Here is a 17,681-nt window from a genome sequence, read left to right on the forward strand (position 1 = left end):
TTTTTACGGAATTGGAATCGGAGGTCCGGAAGTCCTCCAACGGCGGAAAATGCGGAGAATTCTGCATTCTGCTTCGTGTTAGCGCAGGAACAACTTTCTGTCTTGCGTTAACCGGTTAACCCAGGGTGTTAACCGGTTAACACTGTTATGGGTTGTGAAAATATTGCTGTCTGTCTTGTGTTAACCGGTTAACCCAGGGCGTTAACCGGTTAACACTGTTATGATTTGCCAGGAAGCGTGTTCTGTTTGCGTTAACCGGTTAACCCAGGGCGTTAACCGGTTAACACTGTTTGAAAAGTAGAAAAACTGATATTTTAAATATTGTGAACAATTGATGATTGGCCTATATTGGTGTATGATATAGGAGGGATCGATTTCCCGTTGTTTTGAGCAGTGTAGGTATTAGTAGAGTGTGCTAATACTGTGATTGATTATGTGGCATGACATAATATGATTCTGTGATAATGATATTGATGATGTGTGATGGTGTGCATAATATTGTGAATATATCTATTATGTATGCAATTGTGGATGGACTGTTTATGGCTTAGAGTGTGAGCATATGTCCATTGTGGATTGTTGTTGATGTGTGCATGCTAGGTGATTTAGCTTGCATGATATGGCCTTTATGGTGGTAGCTAATTCCCATGGTGAGGAATTAATGAGTGAATTATTGTGGATTGTTGTTGATGTTTGCATGCCAGGTGATTAGCGTGCATAGCATAGCCCTTGGGGTGGTAGCTAATTCCCATGGTGAGGAATTAGTGAGTGAGTCACTAGGTCTCAAATGAGTGGGACTAGTGAGCTTGGTAGCCGTATCTGGATTTGATCGGTGAGGTTGAACTATATGTTCACGAATAGTCGGTACCGCATGCATGGAGTCTCATTGCATAATGTATGTATGGCGTATAATATGAATGGATGTATTCCAATATTATACGTGTGTTTTGTGGTTGTGTTGAGTATGAGTATGAATATGAGTTGATGTTGCCGTTGCTGAATGTGTGTTATGATTAGGGTGATGAAATGTGTTGATTTACTTAACATTACATGATATTTTATAATGCTTATTATATCGATTGAGGAACTCACCCTTATAACTATGTTTTCAGGTAACGAGCAGTGATTGAGTAGAAGCTAGTGCTTGAAGTCTAGTGTAGTTCCTTAGTGGGTCATGCTCTGGTAGATGTAACATCGGGACGGGATGTTTTACCTTGTTTTCAGTTGGTTGTTGAATAATTTTACATGTAATGTGTTACATGTTTTGTATGTCGTTGGATTTTATTCCGCTGCGTATTGTGCAATGCTTTATTTTGATAAGCAAATGAGTATGACCAGTTATTTGGAAAATGGTGTGAAGTGTCAAGTGTGACACCCTTAATTGCATATTTACTCTGATTTATATTTTGTTGTTTTAATTAATATTTGGGGTATTTTAGAAGGGTGTTACATTAGTGGTATCAGAGCATAGTCGGTCGAGTCGAGTCGTAATTATTCTGTTTCCCCTGTACGGGATAGGTGTTGTGTAACCCTATCAGTACTTATTGTTTTAGCTTGTTGGGTTTTCAGAATAGAGATGACTGGAAGAGGTAGAGACGATGCTACGATTGCTGAGGCTCTGGGTATGCTAGCTGGAGTACTTGGAGGGAATCCGAATGTTGTGGGATTGGGAGCTGCTCGTCAACTGAGTGAGTTCCAGAAGAATAATCCTCCAATGTTCAAGGGAGCATACGATCCAGATGGCGCTCAGAAGTGGTTGAAGGAGATCGAGAGGATCTTCCGAGTGACTGAGTGTGCCGATAACCAGAAGGTCAGGTTCGGTACGCATATGCTGTCAGAGGAAGCAGATGATTGGTGGGTTGCTACCCGCACTGAGTTGGAAGCTGCTGGGAATGCTGAGATCACTTGGGCAGTGTTCAGAGAGAGATTCCTGAGGAAGTACTTTCCAGAGGATGTCAGAGGAAAGAAAGAGATAGAGTTCTTAGAATTAAAGCAGGGCAACCGGTCTGTTACTGAGTATGCTGCTAAGTTCACAGAGCTATCGAAGTATTACACTCCCTATGATGAGGCTACTGGGGAATTTTCGAAATGTGTGAAGTTTGAGAACGGGTTACGTCCCGAGATCAAGCAGGCTATTGGGTATCAGCGGATTAGAGTGTTTTCTGATTTGGTTGACTGTTGCAGGATTTTTGAACAGGATACCAAGGCTAGAGCAGAGAGCTATCAGCAAAGGGTTGATAGGAAAGGCAAGAATCAGAATGATCGTGGGAAACCGTATGCAGCTGGCAAAGGTTTCCAGAGACAGAGTGGGATGAGGAGACCTAGTGGGGGAGACTCCAGTGCCCCTGCTAAGTGTTACAGATGTGGTCAGGCTGGACATCGTTTCCATGAGTGTACCAGTGCTGAGAAGAAGTATTTCAAGTGTGGAAAAGGTGGTCACTTGGCTGCAGAGTGTCGATTGAAGACTGTGACTTGTTTCAACTGTGGAGAGGTGGGTCATATCAGTCCACGGTGTCCTAAGCCGAAGAAGGAGAACCAGTCGGGAGGCAAGGTCTTTGCTTTATCGGGTTCTGAGACTTTTGCAGATGATCGTTTGATCCGAGGTACGTGTTATATTAATGGCTTTCCTCTTGTAGCTATTATTGACACAGGTGCGACTCATTCCTTTATATCTTTGGATTGTGCTGTGAAACTTAAATTAGAGATATCTGAGATGCATGGAAGTATGGTGATTGATACTCCTGCGAAGGGTTCAGTGACTACTACTTCAGTTTGTTTAAATTGTCCTTTGAGTATTTTTGGTAGAGACTTTGGGATGGACCTCGTGTGTCTTCCACTAGTGCAGATTGATGTTATCCTGGGTATGAACTGGTTGGTGTTTAACCGAGTTTATATCAACTGTTTTGATAAGACTGTGATTTTTCCTGAGATTGAGGAAGGAAAGAGTTTGTTTCTATCAGCAAGGCAGGTGAATGAGGCAGTAGCAGAGAGGGCAGAGTTGTTTATGCTGTTAGCGACTTTGGAGGCTAAAGATAAACTGGTAATTTGCGATCTAGCCGTGGTGTGTGATTTTCCTGATGTGTTTCCTGAAGAAGTGAATGAATTACCACCAGAGCGTGAAGTTGAGCTCTCGATTGATTTGGTACCTGGTACTAGGCCGATATCGATGGCTCCTTACCGTATGTCTGCTGTTGAGTTAACTGAATTGAAGAGTCAGCTGGAAGATCTGTTGGATAAGAAATTTATTCGTCCGAGTGTGTCACCGTGGGGTGCACCAGTGTTATTGGTTAAGAAGAAAGAAGGTACTATGAGGTTGTGTGTGGACTACAGGCAACTGAATAAAGTGACGATCAAGAATCGGTATCCTTTGCCGAGGATTGATGATTTGATGGATCAGTTGGTTGGTGCGAGTGTGTTAAGCAAAATAGATTTGAGATCGGGATATCATCAGATACGTGTGAAAACTGAGGATATTCAGAAGACTGCTTTCAGAACAAGGTATGGACATTATGAGTATTCTGTAATGCCTTTTGGTGTGACTAATGCGCCTGGAGTATTTATGGAGTATATGAATAGGATTTTCCATCCGTACCTAGACAAGTTTGTTGTGGTGTTTATTGACGATATTTTGGTGTATTCGAAATCTGAAGAAGAGCATGCTGAACATTTGAGAGTGGTTTTAGGAGTTTTACGAGAAAAGAAGTTATTTGCTAAACTGTCTAAGTGTGAATTTTGGTTAGAAGAGGTTAGTTTTCTTGGTCATGTGGTTTCAAGAGGTGGCTGTTGATCCTTCTAAGATAGAAGCGGTATCTAAGTGGGAAGCTCCGAAGTCAGTTTTTGAAATAAGGAGTTTTCTTGGACTTGCAGGTTATTATAGGAAATTCATTGAGGGATTTTCTAAGTTGGCGTTACCGTTGACGATGTTGACTAGAAAGGGGCAAGCGTTTGTTTGGGACTCAAAATGTGAAGAAGGTTTCCAAGAGTTAAAGAGAAGGTTAACTACTGCTCCTATTCTGATATTACCGAGTCCGTCGGAACCATTTGAGGTTTACTGTGATGCTTCATTGTTGGGTTTAGGTGGTGTTTTGATGCAGAATAAGCAGGTTGTAGCTTATGCTTCGAGACAACTGAAGGTTCATGAGAGGAACTATCCGACACACGATTTAGAGTTGGCAGCTGTGGTATTTGTTCTGAAGTTATGGAGGCATTACTTGTACGGGTCAAGATTTGAGGTTTTCAGTGACCATAAAAGTTTAAAGTATTTGTTTGATCAGAAAGAGCTGAATATGAGACAGAGGAGATGGTTAGAGTTTCTGAAGGATTATGACTTTGGTTTGAATTACCATCCGGGTAAAGCAAACGTAGTGGCTGATGCATTGAGTCGGAAATCATTGCATATGTCTATGTTAATGATTAAGGAATTGGACTTGATTGAGCAGTTTAGAGACTTGAGTTTGGTGTGTGAGAGTACTCACAATAGTGTTAAATTGGGAATGTTGAAGTTAACAAGTGGTATTCTAGATGAGATTAGAGAGGGTCAGAAATCCGATGTGCTTTTGGTTGATAAGTTGACTCTAGTGAATCAAGGTCAAGGTGGTGAATTCAGAGTTGATGAGAATGGTGTTTTGAAATTTGGTAATCGGGTGTGTATTCCGGATGTTACCGGACTTAAGAAGAGTATTCTTGAAGAAGGACATCGTAGTGGCCTGAGTATTCATCCTGGGGCTACGAAGATGTATCATGATTTGAAAAAGTTATTTTGGTGGCCGGGAATGAAAAGAGAAATTGCGAGTTTTGTTTATTCTTGTTTGACTTGTCAGAAGTCAAAGATTGAGCATCAGAAGTCGTTTGGGCTAATGCAACCGTTGGCTATTCCAGAGTGGAAGTGGGATAGTATCAGTATGGATTTTGTTTCTGGTTTACCGAGGACAAGTAAGAATTTTGAAGCTATTTGGGTGATTGTTGACAGATTGACAAAATCGGCTCATTTCATTCCGACCAGAATGGATTATTCGTTAGAGAGATTAGCTGAGTTGTATATTGAGAAGATTGTAAGTTTGCATGGTATTCCGTCGAGTATTGTTTCGGACAGAGATCCTAGATTTACATCGAAGTTCTGGGAAGGTTTGCAGAGGGCTTTGGGAACTAAGCTGAGATTGAGTTCTGCATATCATCCGCAGACTGATGGTCAGACTGAGAGGACGATTCAGTCATTGGAGGATCTTTTGAGGGCTTGTGTTTTGGAAAAGGGAGGTGCTTGGGATTGTTATTTACCTTTGATTGAGTTTACCTACAACAATAGTTTTCATTCGAGCATTGGTATGGCACCGTTTGAAGCTTTGTATGGTAGGAGATGTCGGACACCTTTATGTTGGTATGAGTCCGGTGAGAGTGTTGTGGTTGGACCGGAGATTGTTCAACAAACTACGGAAAAGATTAAGATGATTCAGGAGAAGATGAGGATTGCTCAGAGTCGTCAGAAGAGTTATCACGACAAGAGGAGGAAGTCACTTGAGTTTCAAGAGGGAGATCATGTGTTTCTTCGTGTTACTCCGATCACTGGGGTTGGTCGAGCTTTGAAGTCGAAAAAGTTGACACCTCGATTTATTGGTCTTTATCCGATTTTGGAGAGGATAGGGGAGGTAGCCTATCGTATCGCTTTACCGCCGTCACTTGCGAATTTGCATGAGGTTTTTCATGTGTCTCAGTTGAGGAGGTACATTCCTGATCCGTCGCATGTGGTCCAAGTAGATGATGTACAGGTGAGAGATAACCTGACTGTTGAAACATCACCTATGAGGATTGAGGATCGAGAGTTGAAGCAGTTGCGGGGTAAAGAGATTGCTTTAGTAAAGGTAGCTTGGGGAGGACCAGCAGGTGGCAATGTGACTTGGGAACTTGAGAGTCAGATGAAGGAGTCTTATCCAGAGTTATTCGCCTGAGGTATGTTTTCGAGGACGAAAACTCTTTTAGTGGGGGAGAGTTGTAACACCCCGATAAAATAAGATAATTATTTAATTTAAGTTAATAGTATATTTATTAATTTAATTAAATAATTGGATTATTATTGGATTATTATTATTGGAATATAAATTTGGAATATATATATAAAGAGTTCCATTTTGGTAAAAAGGGTTTTTCACGTGAAAACCAGAGAAGCGATTGAGAAGTGGAGAAAGGGCAGAGGAAGAGCAAGAGAGCAAGGGTTGAAGAAGGGAAAAGCTCGAAGCTAAAGGATTGCCGGATTAACTCAGGTAAGGGGGGTTTATCGTCGTTTAATGGGTATTATGGGTTAACATGTAATGGGTAGTGATAAGCCATTGAATTGACCCTAATTGGGATGATGAGTGCTGAAAAATTGTGATGAATAAGTTATGTTAAAGCTGTAATTGAATATGTAATTGGATGAGTCTTGATTTTCCGAAAGTGTAGCTTTTTACGGAATTGGAATCGGAGGTCCGGAAGTCCTCCAACGGCGGAAAATGCGGAGAATTCTGCATTCTGCTTCGTGTTAGCGCAGGAACAGCTTTCTGTCTTGCGTTAACCGGTTAACCCAGGGTGTTAACCGGTTAACACTGTTATGGATTGCGAAAATATTGCTGTCTGTCTTGCGTTAACCGGTTAACCCAGGGCGTTAACCGGTTAACACTGTTATGATTTGCCAGGAAGCGTGTTCTGTTTGCGTTAACCGGTTAACCCAGGGCGTTAACCGGTTAACACTGTTTGAAAAGTAGAAAAACTGATATTTTAAATATTGTGAACAATTGATGATTGGCCTATATTGGTGTATGATATAGGAGGGATCGATTTCCCGTTGTTTTGAGCAGTGTAGGTATTAGTAGAGTGTGCTAATACTGTGATTGATTATGTGGCATGACATAATATGATTCTGTGATAATGATATTGATGATGTGTGATGGTGTGCATAATGTTGTGAATATATCTATTATGTATGCAATTGTGGATGGACTGTTTATGGCTTAGAGTGTGAGCATATGTCCATTGTGGATTGTTGTTGATGTGTGCATGCTAGGTGATTTAGCTTGCATGATATGGCCTTTATGGTGGTAGCTAATTCCCATGGTGAGGAATTAGTGAGTGAATTATTGTGGATTGTTGTTGATGTTTGCATGCCAGGTGATTAGCGTGCATAGCATAGCCCTTGGGATGGTAGCTAATTCCCATGGTGAGGAATTAGTGAGTGAGTCACTAGGTCTCAAATGAGTGGGACTAGTGAGCTTGGTAGCCGTATCTGGATTTGATCGGTGAGGTTGAACTATATGTTCACGAATAGTCGGTACCGCGTGCATGGAGTCTCATTGCATAATGTATGTATGGCGTATAATATGAATGGATGTATTCCAATATTATACGTGTGTTTTGTGGTTGTGTTGAGTATGAGTATGAATATGAGTTGATGTTGTCGTTGCTGAATGTGTGTTATGATTAGGGTGATGAAATGTGTTGATTTACTTAACATTACATGATATTTTATAATGCTTATTATATCGATTGAGGAACTCACCCTTACAACTATGTTTTCAGGTAACGAGCAGTGATTGAGTAGAAGCTAGTGCTTGAAGTCTAGTGTAGTTCCTTAGTGGGTCATGCTCTGGTAGATGTAACATCGGGACGAGATGTTTTACCTTGTTTTCAGTTGGTTGTTGAATAATTTTACATGTAATGTGTTACATGTTTTGTATGTCGTTGGATTTTATTCCGCTGCGTATTGTGCAATGCTTTATTTTGATAAGCAAATGAGTATGACCAGTTATTTGGAAAATGGTGTGAAGTGTCAAGTGTGACACCCTTAATTGCATATTTACTCTGATTTATATTTTGTTGTTTTAATTAATATTTGGGGTATTTTAGAAGGGTGTTACATCTGACACGTGGTTGTCCTCTCTATTGCATGCTGAACATGTCACTTCTTAGTAGCTTGCATGGTTGACACATCATTTTGTAGTAGCTTGCAATGTATACACATCACTTCGAACTAGCTTGCATGTGCGACACGTCACTCCGAACTAGCTAGCATGTGAGACACATCATTTCCATATTTAAGTGTCTTACTATCAACATCCAAGACATTTCACTCACATTCATCTACAACAAGAAAATTGTTTTCATCTGCACAATGTCATCTTCACCAAAATACAGTGTCAACGTTCACTGCAACGGTGAAACATACGAGTCTGAGTTGTATGGTTTTTGTTTTCGAAACACTGATACCATTAGACTCACGATCAAGAGAAATGCAACCTTCTTGCATTTGAAAAAAAGAATACAATCCTGTATAGGATCGAGTATTGTGTCAAATACCACGTATCAAAATCCAATATTTTTTTAGAATAGTCAATGCAGGTTTTTCCCCTTAAGGTACGAGATGATGAAGATGTTGAATACATGTTTGTTAGTCATGAACATTCAGGCTACAACTGTATTGAGTTGTACATTACTCTTCAACCATGTATACCATCTCAACAGTCTAAAATAACTAGTCATGATGAATCTGGTGAATTTGATCCACAATGGTCAGATGACGTCAACCCAGAAGCAGAAGCAGAAGTGGACGTCGTTGATGAAGAAGAAGAGGAGACCGAGATACAGGTTGATCACATGCTGAACAACGACATTGAAGATGATGATCAACCACCACCAATACCTCCTAGTCATGTCTACAATCCGCCTCAACATATAACAAATATGGATCAGCACGACGATGAAACATCCAACAGTGTTTTCTATAATCTGTATTCGATATCAGAAGGAGAATTAAAGGTGGGAGACATGTTTCGTACCAAAGAAGAATGTGTTCTAGCTATCAAAAAATTCCACATGAACAACTCTGTTGATTTTATAGTGAAACACACTAATTCTAGAAGGTATGTTATCGAATATCGTAACATGCTTTGTAAGTTTTGTTTGGTTGCGTCTTACAAAAAGAAAAACGAATCTTGGGAGATCGCTTCAATAGACCCACCTCACAGTTGCATTGCAACTAACGTTGAACAAGATCAACGTAAACTAAGTGATGCATTGATATGTCAAGACATTCTGCCGTTGGTTAATAAAGACCCATCAGTGAAGGTGAGTATAATTATATCCCATATCAGAACAACATATAATTATACTCCATCTTACAAGAAAGAATGTTGTTAGACTAAACAGAAGTTGGTGCGATTGTGGAAAATTCTAGGCCTTCCGTATTCCTTGCTCCCATGTCATTGCAGCATGCGCTTATACTCGTCAAGATGCTTACAACCATTTATCTGATGTGTACAAGACCATCACCGTCATGAATGTATATAATCAAAGCTTCTCGGTACTACCAATAGAGGAATACTGACCTCCATATGAAGGTGATATAGCTTGGCACAACGACGAGATGAGTAGAAAGAAAAAAGGAAGGCCAAACAACACATGTATCAGGACAGAAATGGATTCCACAGATAAAATGATAAGATTATGTAGTATTTATCGTCAACCAGGACACAATAAGAACAACTGTCCCAATCGAGGAGCATCATATGGGTCTTAAGCTTTTTGTAACATTGTATTTCTGTCTTCAATCATTATATATCATTAAATTTTTGTTACAACGAGGTTCACAACAAACATCGGTACAAAGTAAGCTATCTAAAAACATAAATATTTCTAACTGATTACAACAATCAAATTGATGTCATCTCGACCGAATATCATTTCCCTAGCATCCTTATCAGTCTTCATTCGCACCCAACCAAAGATACTGTCGAGTCTCTCAATACTTCTAATTTTTTCCCCTTCTGGTATTTTCCCATCTAACCAACGAACCAGCTCCCTCTTCAGTTGATCGAACGTAGTGATGTTCTAGAACAACATCAGCATATGAGGTTTGTCTCTCGCATAAATCACATTTCCGTATCGGCGACGAACACCAAACATGATTGCCAAATGATTAATTGAAATGTGGAACAATGACTCACACAACACATCTATTTATAACACAAAAATTGCATTTTATACTGAGGTGCCAATGCAATTGGTGCCTCCTCTCAAGCTATACACAGGGGCGCCAATCCAATTGGCTGGGACACCTGCCCTATCCAATCCAATTGGCACCTGCATTCAATTTTTAAGAGGAGTCGCCAATTGAATTGGCGTCTCCTCCTAAAAGTGGGGTAGTTTGAGAATTTTTTTGAAACCAGAGGTATTTTGGGAATTTTCTTGAAAAAGTGGGTTATTTTTGTAAAAATTTCAAATAGTGTTCGCTGTCATCCACTCAATAGATGGTCCCCAAAATCAAAGAGAGGATCCCAAAATATGGAGCCAATATCACGTGCATAAAAACATCAAACCAACGCCTCAATTTCAGAATTTTGGGAGAGCCCCAATAATTTGATGCCATGTGTCACTTTATTTGCTAGCCAATTAAAAACTGATTTGTCTAACCCTTTAAATAATTATTTTGAATTATAAAAAAAAAGCTTTGGAAAATTAAATTAAATTAAAAATACACAACATAAATTCAAATTAAATGAACGATTAATTCTAATTAATTATACCGGTCGTTTTGACTAAAAAATAAAAATAAAAGGATAAAAAATGAATATAATTGGGCACAAAAGTGCTTTAAAAATTAAAATGAATGTACCATAATAATCAATGCAAAATAAAGTTCTCGAAAATATACATGCTTTTGTCAAATTTTTAAACGGAAAATGCCCGGTTAAAACACACATACATATCAAAATATGACCAAAAAATCAGCGGAAAAATAATTCGAGCACATCAGATTAAACTACGCGAAACGTAGGTTAATAAAAGTGATATTTGCAAGCATGATTTTGAATTTTTTCTCCCGTTGTTTTGACACACATTTGACAATTGATTCAACTGGACTGCCTGTAGATCCTGAAAATTTATTTCGATTGATATTCTAGGCACTATGCGATATGGAATGCATGTCATGCTATGCAGATATGCAATGCATGTCATGCTATGCAGATATGCAATGCATGTCATGCTATGCAGATATGCAATAACTATGATGATTGTATTAAATCAGTGATTTAGGGTCAAAATCGGGTGTGACACTATGATGTATGACAAATTGTATTTTGATGGGTTAACATATATTCATCATTTGTTGTGGTTTTGAAAGTTTGAGAATAATATGATTTTATGAAAACCATGAATTATAGGTGTTAATTTGATGAATTAGATGTCATTGATGAATATACAACATGTGTGTAATGTTTTGGATAGACTTGTATGTTTGGAATGAGAATTAGGAGTTATGCATTGAACTCGGTTGAAGAAGACGAATTTTGCAGGTTTTAGGGCGCTGGCGGGCGTCACACTGGTGATGGGTAACCCGTCATGCTGTCTAGGCTTGCTTTCCAAGTCGTTCTTCATGTAAGTGACGTCTTAAAGTATGGAGGTCGGTTACGGGCGCCACGACTGTGACAGGTAACGCGTCATGAGTTTGCAGTGGACGCATATACTTGTTTTGATGAAATTAAATTGTAGATTCCAAAATTTTCCCGACTTTTATGGATGTTTTGGGTACTGCTAGCTAATGTTTAAATGATGTTTGGTATGAATTAACGATGAAATATGATTTTTATCGTAATCTATAAAGTAATTGATAAGTGATGGATATGTGGATACGTGATGATGATGTTATGTTAATTTTTGTTAATTGTGATGATGATGTGTTGTTGTATGGGCATGAAGTATGTTGTTAAGTTGTGAGTATGTCGTTGTAGGTTGATAATTCAGGAGGGGAACTATTATCGTTGGGTCAATGCATGCTTTATTTATTGTCGGGAGGAGACTTTAAACATTATATTGTTGTTACATTAACGTGTTGTGACATACGTTCATTATATCGTTGTTGTTGATGAAAGAGACAAGTTGCAATCCGAGCAAGATGGATTGATGACTTGTCCCGAATCCGAGCAGGGTGAACCTGGTTCTTGAGTGAACCCGTTGATAATGATATGATACCACATGCATATGAGTCTGGTTGAAGTTGTAAGTCTCATTGCGTAATTTAAATAATGAACATGTGATTATTTTGTGTATGTTGATATATTTGGTGTGAGAATGATTTTGTGTGATTGTTGTTGAATGTGTAGTTGTTTGAATTCTACCTTGAAGCTTATGCCGCTAAATTATTAATATGAATCCCCCCCCCCCCCTTTGATTTGATGTTGTCCACCATAAACGTCTTGCAGATACTCAGGAGTAAAGTTGTTGTTGTGAGTGGGAAATAGCTCTTGGAGAAATTTTCATTAGTTATCACATTTACTTTTAGTAGCTATGCTCTAATTTTGCAACACTGGGGGCGAACAATGTTTTCTTTTATTATGTTTGATGTTGACTTACTTGTTTTGTTAAAGTTTAATAACTATTATGTTAAGTTGATTTGAAGTTGTTGAGAGTTGGGTATTGAAATTCCTTTTGAAATTATTTTGTGAAAGTTAAGTCTTTATAAGACCCAAATTGAAGTTAAAATGTTTTATTACTGTGATTATTGTGATTCTACTATGATGATATCCTAAGTAAAGGTGAGCATGTGATGACAAGTGTTGTATGTTGTTTACTTTTCTGCTACATGTTTTCAAAATGTTTATGTTTTGTTGGAAGATTATTGTTGATAACACTTTAAATTGTCAAGTAATCCTTTATATATAAGTTTCAGGGTTTAGAGTGTTACACTATAAGCGGTTGCAGGGTTAAAGACGATATTTTTGGATGTTTTTACATAATTGAAGCTCATATTTCATTTATAATTCATGCACAACTTGTTAAACTGGTTGGTTATGACTATTTACACTATGAGCGACTAAGTTCTTATTGATTAGGCCTTTAGATGAATTTATTTTGAGTTATTTGAATCATGTAATTGTTGAGTATTGTTTAATGAAATTGCAATCCTAGTATTTTTTTGTTAAATTTATTTTTAAAGCCTTATATATGTTGATGAATGTATGAATTGATTCAACGTAGTAATTGATTATTAGCCACAACTTTTGAAGCTCGATCTGACTTAATTGTTCGATCAAATAATTACTTTAGACATATTAAATTATTCGTTTGTGATAATATAAATTAACTTTTAGAAAAATCTCTTTTGATTATGAACTGACTCTAAGACAATAGAGGGTTGTAATTGAAAGAGACGGGCATAAGTTAAAAAAAATTGGTCATAACCGGTTTGTGAATTCATAGTTATACTAGATAAAGAATTTAGAGAATAGACGCACTTACCAAATAATGAGATATAAAGTATTGGAAAAGGCTTGGTCATTTTTAATCTCTGACAAGTTCAGTTTATTCTATTCTTAATTCTGCAAACCAAACTCTTATCTGAAACCCCCTTAATTTAACATATTAGTGTGATCTCATTATTTAGTCTAAATTTAGCAACCTGTATGGATACAATTGTTTATTTTATTACTTGATAATGATTTAGTATACTTGCTAAATTATCCATCAAATTTTTGTCGTCATTGTCAGGAAATTGTTTATTAATTTCAACAAGACAATTAAATTGTACTTGAGACTATTAAAAGTATTTTATTTTTTGTTAATTTAAATATTAAAAAAATCGTTCTGCTACCAAAGAATTTATGACCAGTATCATGAAATTTTAAGAACCAAACATGATTCAAGAGTCAATGTTAATAATATACAACCAATTCAATGTGTGAAAGCTAACACGAGTCCTAATTTCTAGAGACCATGCAGTTTTAATTTAGCATTTAAAGAGAGTTTCAAGCATTGCGTGCATTTCATTCGCTTAAATTAATATTCTGTTAAGTTGGTTCTTTTGAATGTTTTTTAAATCGTTTTAAATATTGTTAATTAATGTTGTTGATTAATGTTAATTAAAATTATGTAAATTAATATGCAGAGTACAATTGTATAATTTTATTCTATAGTAATACACAATTCATTTTCCAGAATATCTGGACACAATTTCATTAGAAAACATAATTCCTAAAAAAAACTACACATCAACGTAATTTCATTGAAAACATCATTAAAGATTACAACATATGAAAATTACACCATTTTATAACTACAATAATTCACAATTACATAATTAACATCACACTATTAACTTATACAATAACACCTTGATAACAATAAAACATAAATTTCTCTAAATTTCCACTTAATTTTATTGTTGAGATATACCTTAACTTCTTATTTCTCTTGATTGTGTGCATCAATAATGTGATTTTGTGCTTCTATAGTTCAACATTTAAAAGCAATTAATACAACAAATGATAGATGGTTATGACAATTAAGACTGAAATTTAAAATTTTAGATGTGTGAACCATCTAGGAAACAAAAATATGGTTTGGAGAAGGTTTAAGGAAAATTCATGGTAGAATAGTTAAGGTGAATTGGAAAAATCAAATCTTGTATATGATTGAATTGCATGCTAATCAAGCAACATTAAATAAAAGTGAAGTTGAATCTAATTTCTTCTAAAAGGTGGGAATAAATTACTCTAAGGTGTTTTCACCAGCGTCAAAAAACTGAAATAGTTAAATTGGTGATAGTTGCGGCAAGTACAGTAAATTAACCTTTATGTCAGCTTAATTTAAAATGAATATTTTTTAAATGAAACTCTTAATGAAAAAGGTATTTTTTTCAACTATCTGGTTTGGAAATAAGGGGGAGGAATAAATGGTATATATAATAAATAAATTTTTTTGTTGATGGAAGAAAGCTTATAGAAGATGGAATAAGAAGATTGAATGATTCTTCATTCATATTGGCTTTATACATCATAATGAAAGGTTATAAATGCTTTTAACATGTATGTATGGAGATGATCTTTAAATACCATAGCAACTATAAAAAATAAGAATTTTAAGTGGTCATGAAAAAAGGGTATTAAAAGACAGATTTATGAAAGCTTAATTATTTTCTTGGTCTTGAACTACATAAATGACAATATGTATGATGATTTATTAGAAAGAATATGCACTTGAAATATTAAAAAAACTCAACATGATTGATCGTGTTTAGAGTCCTGCATCAGAAAATATATAGTGAATGTTTATTCATAAGTAGGGATAATTCTCACCTACAAGTCAATTTGATACTGTTAAGTTAAACTCAAACACAATTTAAGATAGTATCGAGGTCAATTTTAAGATTTGTTAGACCATCTGCTATTAGGTTTCCGTTATATGGTCATCCATTATTTCTGTCCACTCACCAACTCTAATAGTCATGTGCATGAGAATGTGTGTTAAGAGAACATCAATTAACAAGAGGAGGGTAATTCTCACATTTCAAATCAGTTTTATAAGATTGAGTTAGACCCAACAATAATTTTAATAAATTGCAATTTAATTGTCACTTAAGTTGAAGTTAGTATGGAATTTGAAAAATAAAATAAAGAAGAATCAATGGATTATATTTTATATAAACAAATTATTAAAATAAATTTTCACCCACAAAAATGCAATAACCAGAAGTAGATCGTCTATGACTCACACCTACCTACAACCAACAACAATTTTCTAGAAGAAGTTGGAACAAACTCCCAAGTATGGTTAGATTCTAACCTATTATTTCATCAATAATGTCTTGATTCCACCTTGAATGAGATCATGCTTAATGAATTATCTTAAAAGTTGAGACAGATGACAGACAAAAACAAAAGCAAAGTAGGAGGGATACAATCGACAGTAACTAAAAAAAGATATGCATGTGTTGTGTATTAGAAGTATATTGTTCCCCAAATAATTGCAAGCGATCTTTCAATAAAGTGATTTAGGTGCATTTAGAAAAATCATTAATGGAAGTGACAAAATACTTATATCCCAAAGTAGATAGCACTTGATTAGGATCTCAAAACATCATAATGAACGATATCAAAGAAGCTCTTACATGTTTACCAAGTTGACATGACTCCCAATCTAATAACTTTAAATATGAAAACTGAGGAACCACCACCTTTAACTTATCTAGATTTGGATGACCCAAACGAAGATGAATGATATATGAAGATGTAGAAACACCACAAATGGTGGATGGATGGCAATGAAGGTAATATAAATCATGAAATTCATATCTTGTTCAATCGTCTTTCATATATTACGGTCCTATATAGAGAAAGACTCGGAAGAAAATGTTATGAAACAATTGAGAAATCGAGTAAATTTAGTAATTGAAATCAAATTAAATGGACAATCAGATACAAATGACACATACATAATTCAATTGTGGAGATGGTAGGAGTGAAGCTTGACAAATACCTCTAACTTATACTTTAGAACCATTATCAAAAGTAATATTGTGAGGTATTTTATGAGTTGACAAATTATAGATAAAAAATAGATTACGAAGTACATGGTCAAAAACACAAAAATCTAAAATTCATGACCCCGCACAGAGATAAATAAGTTGTAGAATTACCTAAATAAGTTAGAGTGGTTGAAGATGAAATATTAGACAAGAAACTACTAACCAAAACTATCTTTGAATGGCGTCGGAATAAAAATTTGCAATAACCAAGATAAAATACAATTGAATTGATAGGCTAAAGTAACTAGAGAATGACCAATAAAATCTAACAAAAACGGTTGAGAGTCAACCATCTACAAATAAAGCTACAAATTATCTCTCAAAATTGAAATCCCGCACTATGTTTATGGTCCCAAATGACACAAAATGACAAGACTCTTAATTTTGTGGTTGTAGATTTGTGTCCCACAACGAGCGTTACCTCAATGGTGTCAAATTTAAATGGTGGCGATGGTGGTAACAACTCTAATGGCTCCTTAGAAAAATGTCAATAATAATTTAGGATTAACTCGTGACCAAATGACTCAAACAAAAAATAATTAGAATTAATTGTACTAAAATAAAACTGGCTCTAAATATCATATTAAATATGAATATTTTTTGCATTATTGAAAAGACGGAAAACAACTATTTGTATACGTCAGAACTATAATCTAAATAAGAATGCAGTTCTATTATAGTTTTAAAAGAAACTAACAAATAAATTATAATAAATATCAATATCACAATAAGACCGGTATAATTATTGATCGATAATGTATTGGCAATCTATCATTATTGATTGATAATGTATTGGCAATCTATCTTGCCAAAAGCTTGTATGTCAGTCATTGTAAGTGATCAAATAAGTAAAGACAAACTCAAATTCATTGTTTTAAAAGCTTGTATGTCAGTCATTGCAAGTGATCCAAAAGTTTGTATGGCAGTCATTGTAAGTGATCAAATAAGTAAACACAAACTCAAACTCATTGTCTTTTAAGTGAAAACAACGGACATAATAACCAAGTCATTGAAGCCATGTGGTTTTGAAAAGCTTAGGTGCAAGCTAGGAGTTGTATCCCTTAAGTACTTGAATTAAGGGAAAGTGTTAGTTGAGTTAGCTTGTAACTCAAAGCAAGATGTTGTAACTATCATAACTAAGTGATCAATTAGTTATGTTGTTTGTTAGTTAGTATGACTCATGTGGGTGTATAAACCAATTAATACATTTATGAAATAGTAGCATTCCCATAATTCAGTTTTTCCTACTTCCCTTACTTCGATTACAACTTAAGTGTAATGAGAGAGTGCTTCAACATTATCTCAAGTATCAGTGTCGCTTTTCACAAACAACAAAAGTATTAGTGTTTCAAAAACC

This window comes from Lathyrus oleraceus, chromosome 6 (assembly GCF_024323335.1).
Source record: "Lathyrus oleraceus cultivar Zhongwan6 chromosome 6, CAAS_Psat_ZW6_1.0, whole genome shotgun sequence".
In the NCBI taxonomy this organism is placed as follows: domain Eukaryota; kingdom Viridiplantae; phylum Streptophyta; class Magnoliopsida; order Fabales; family Fabaceae; genus Lathyrus; species Lathyrus oleraceus.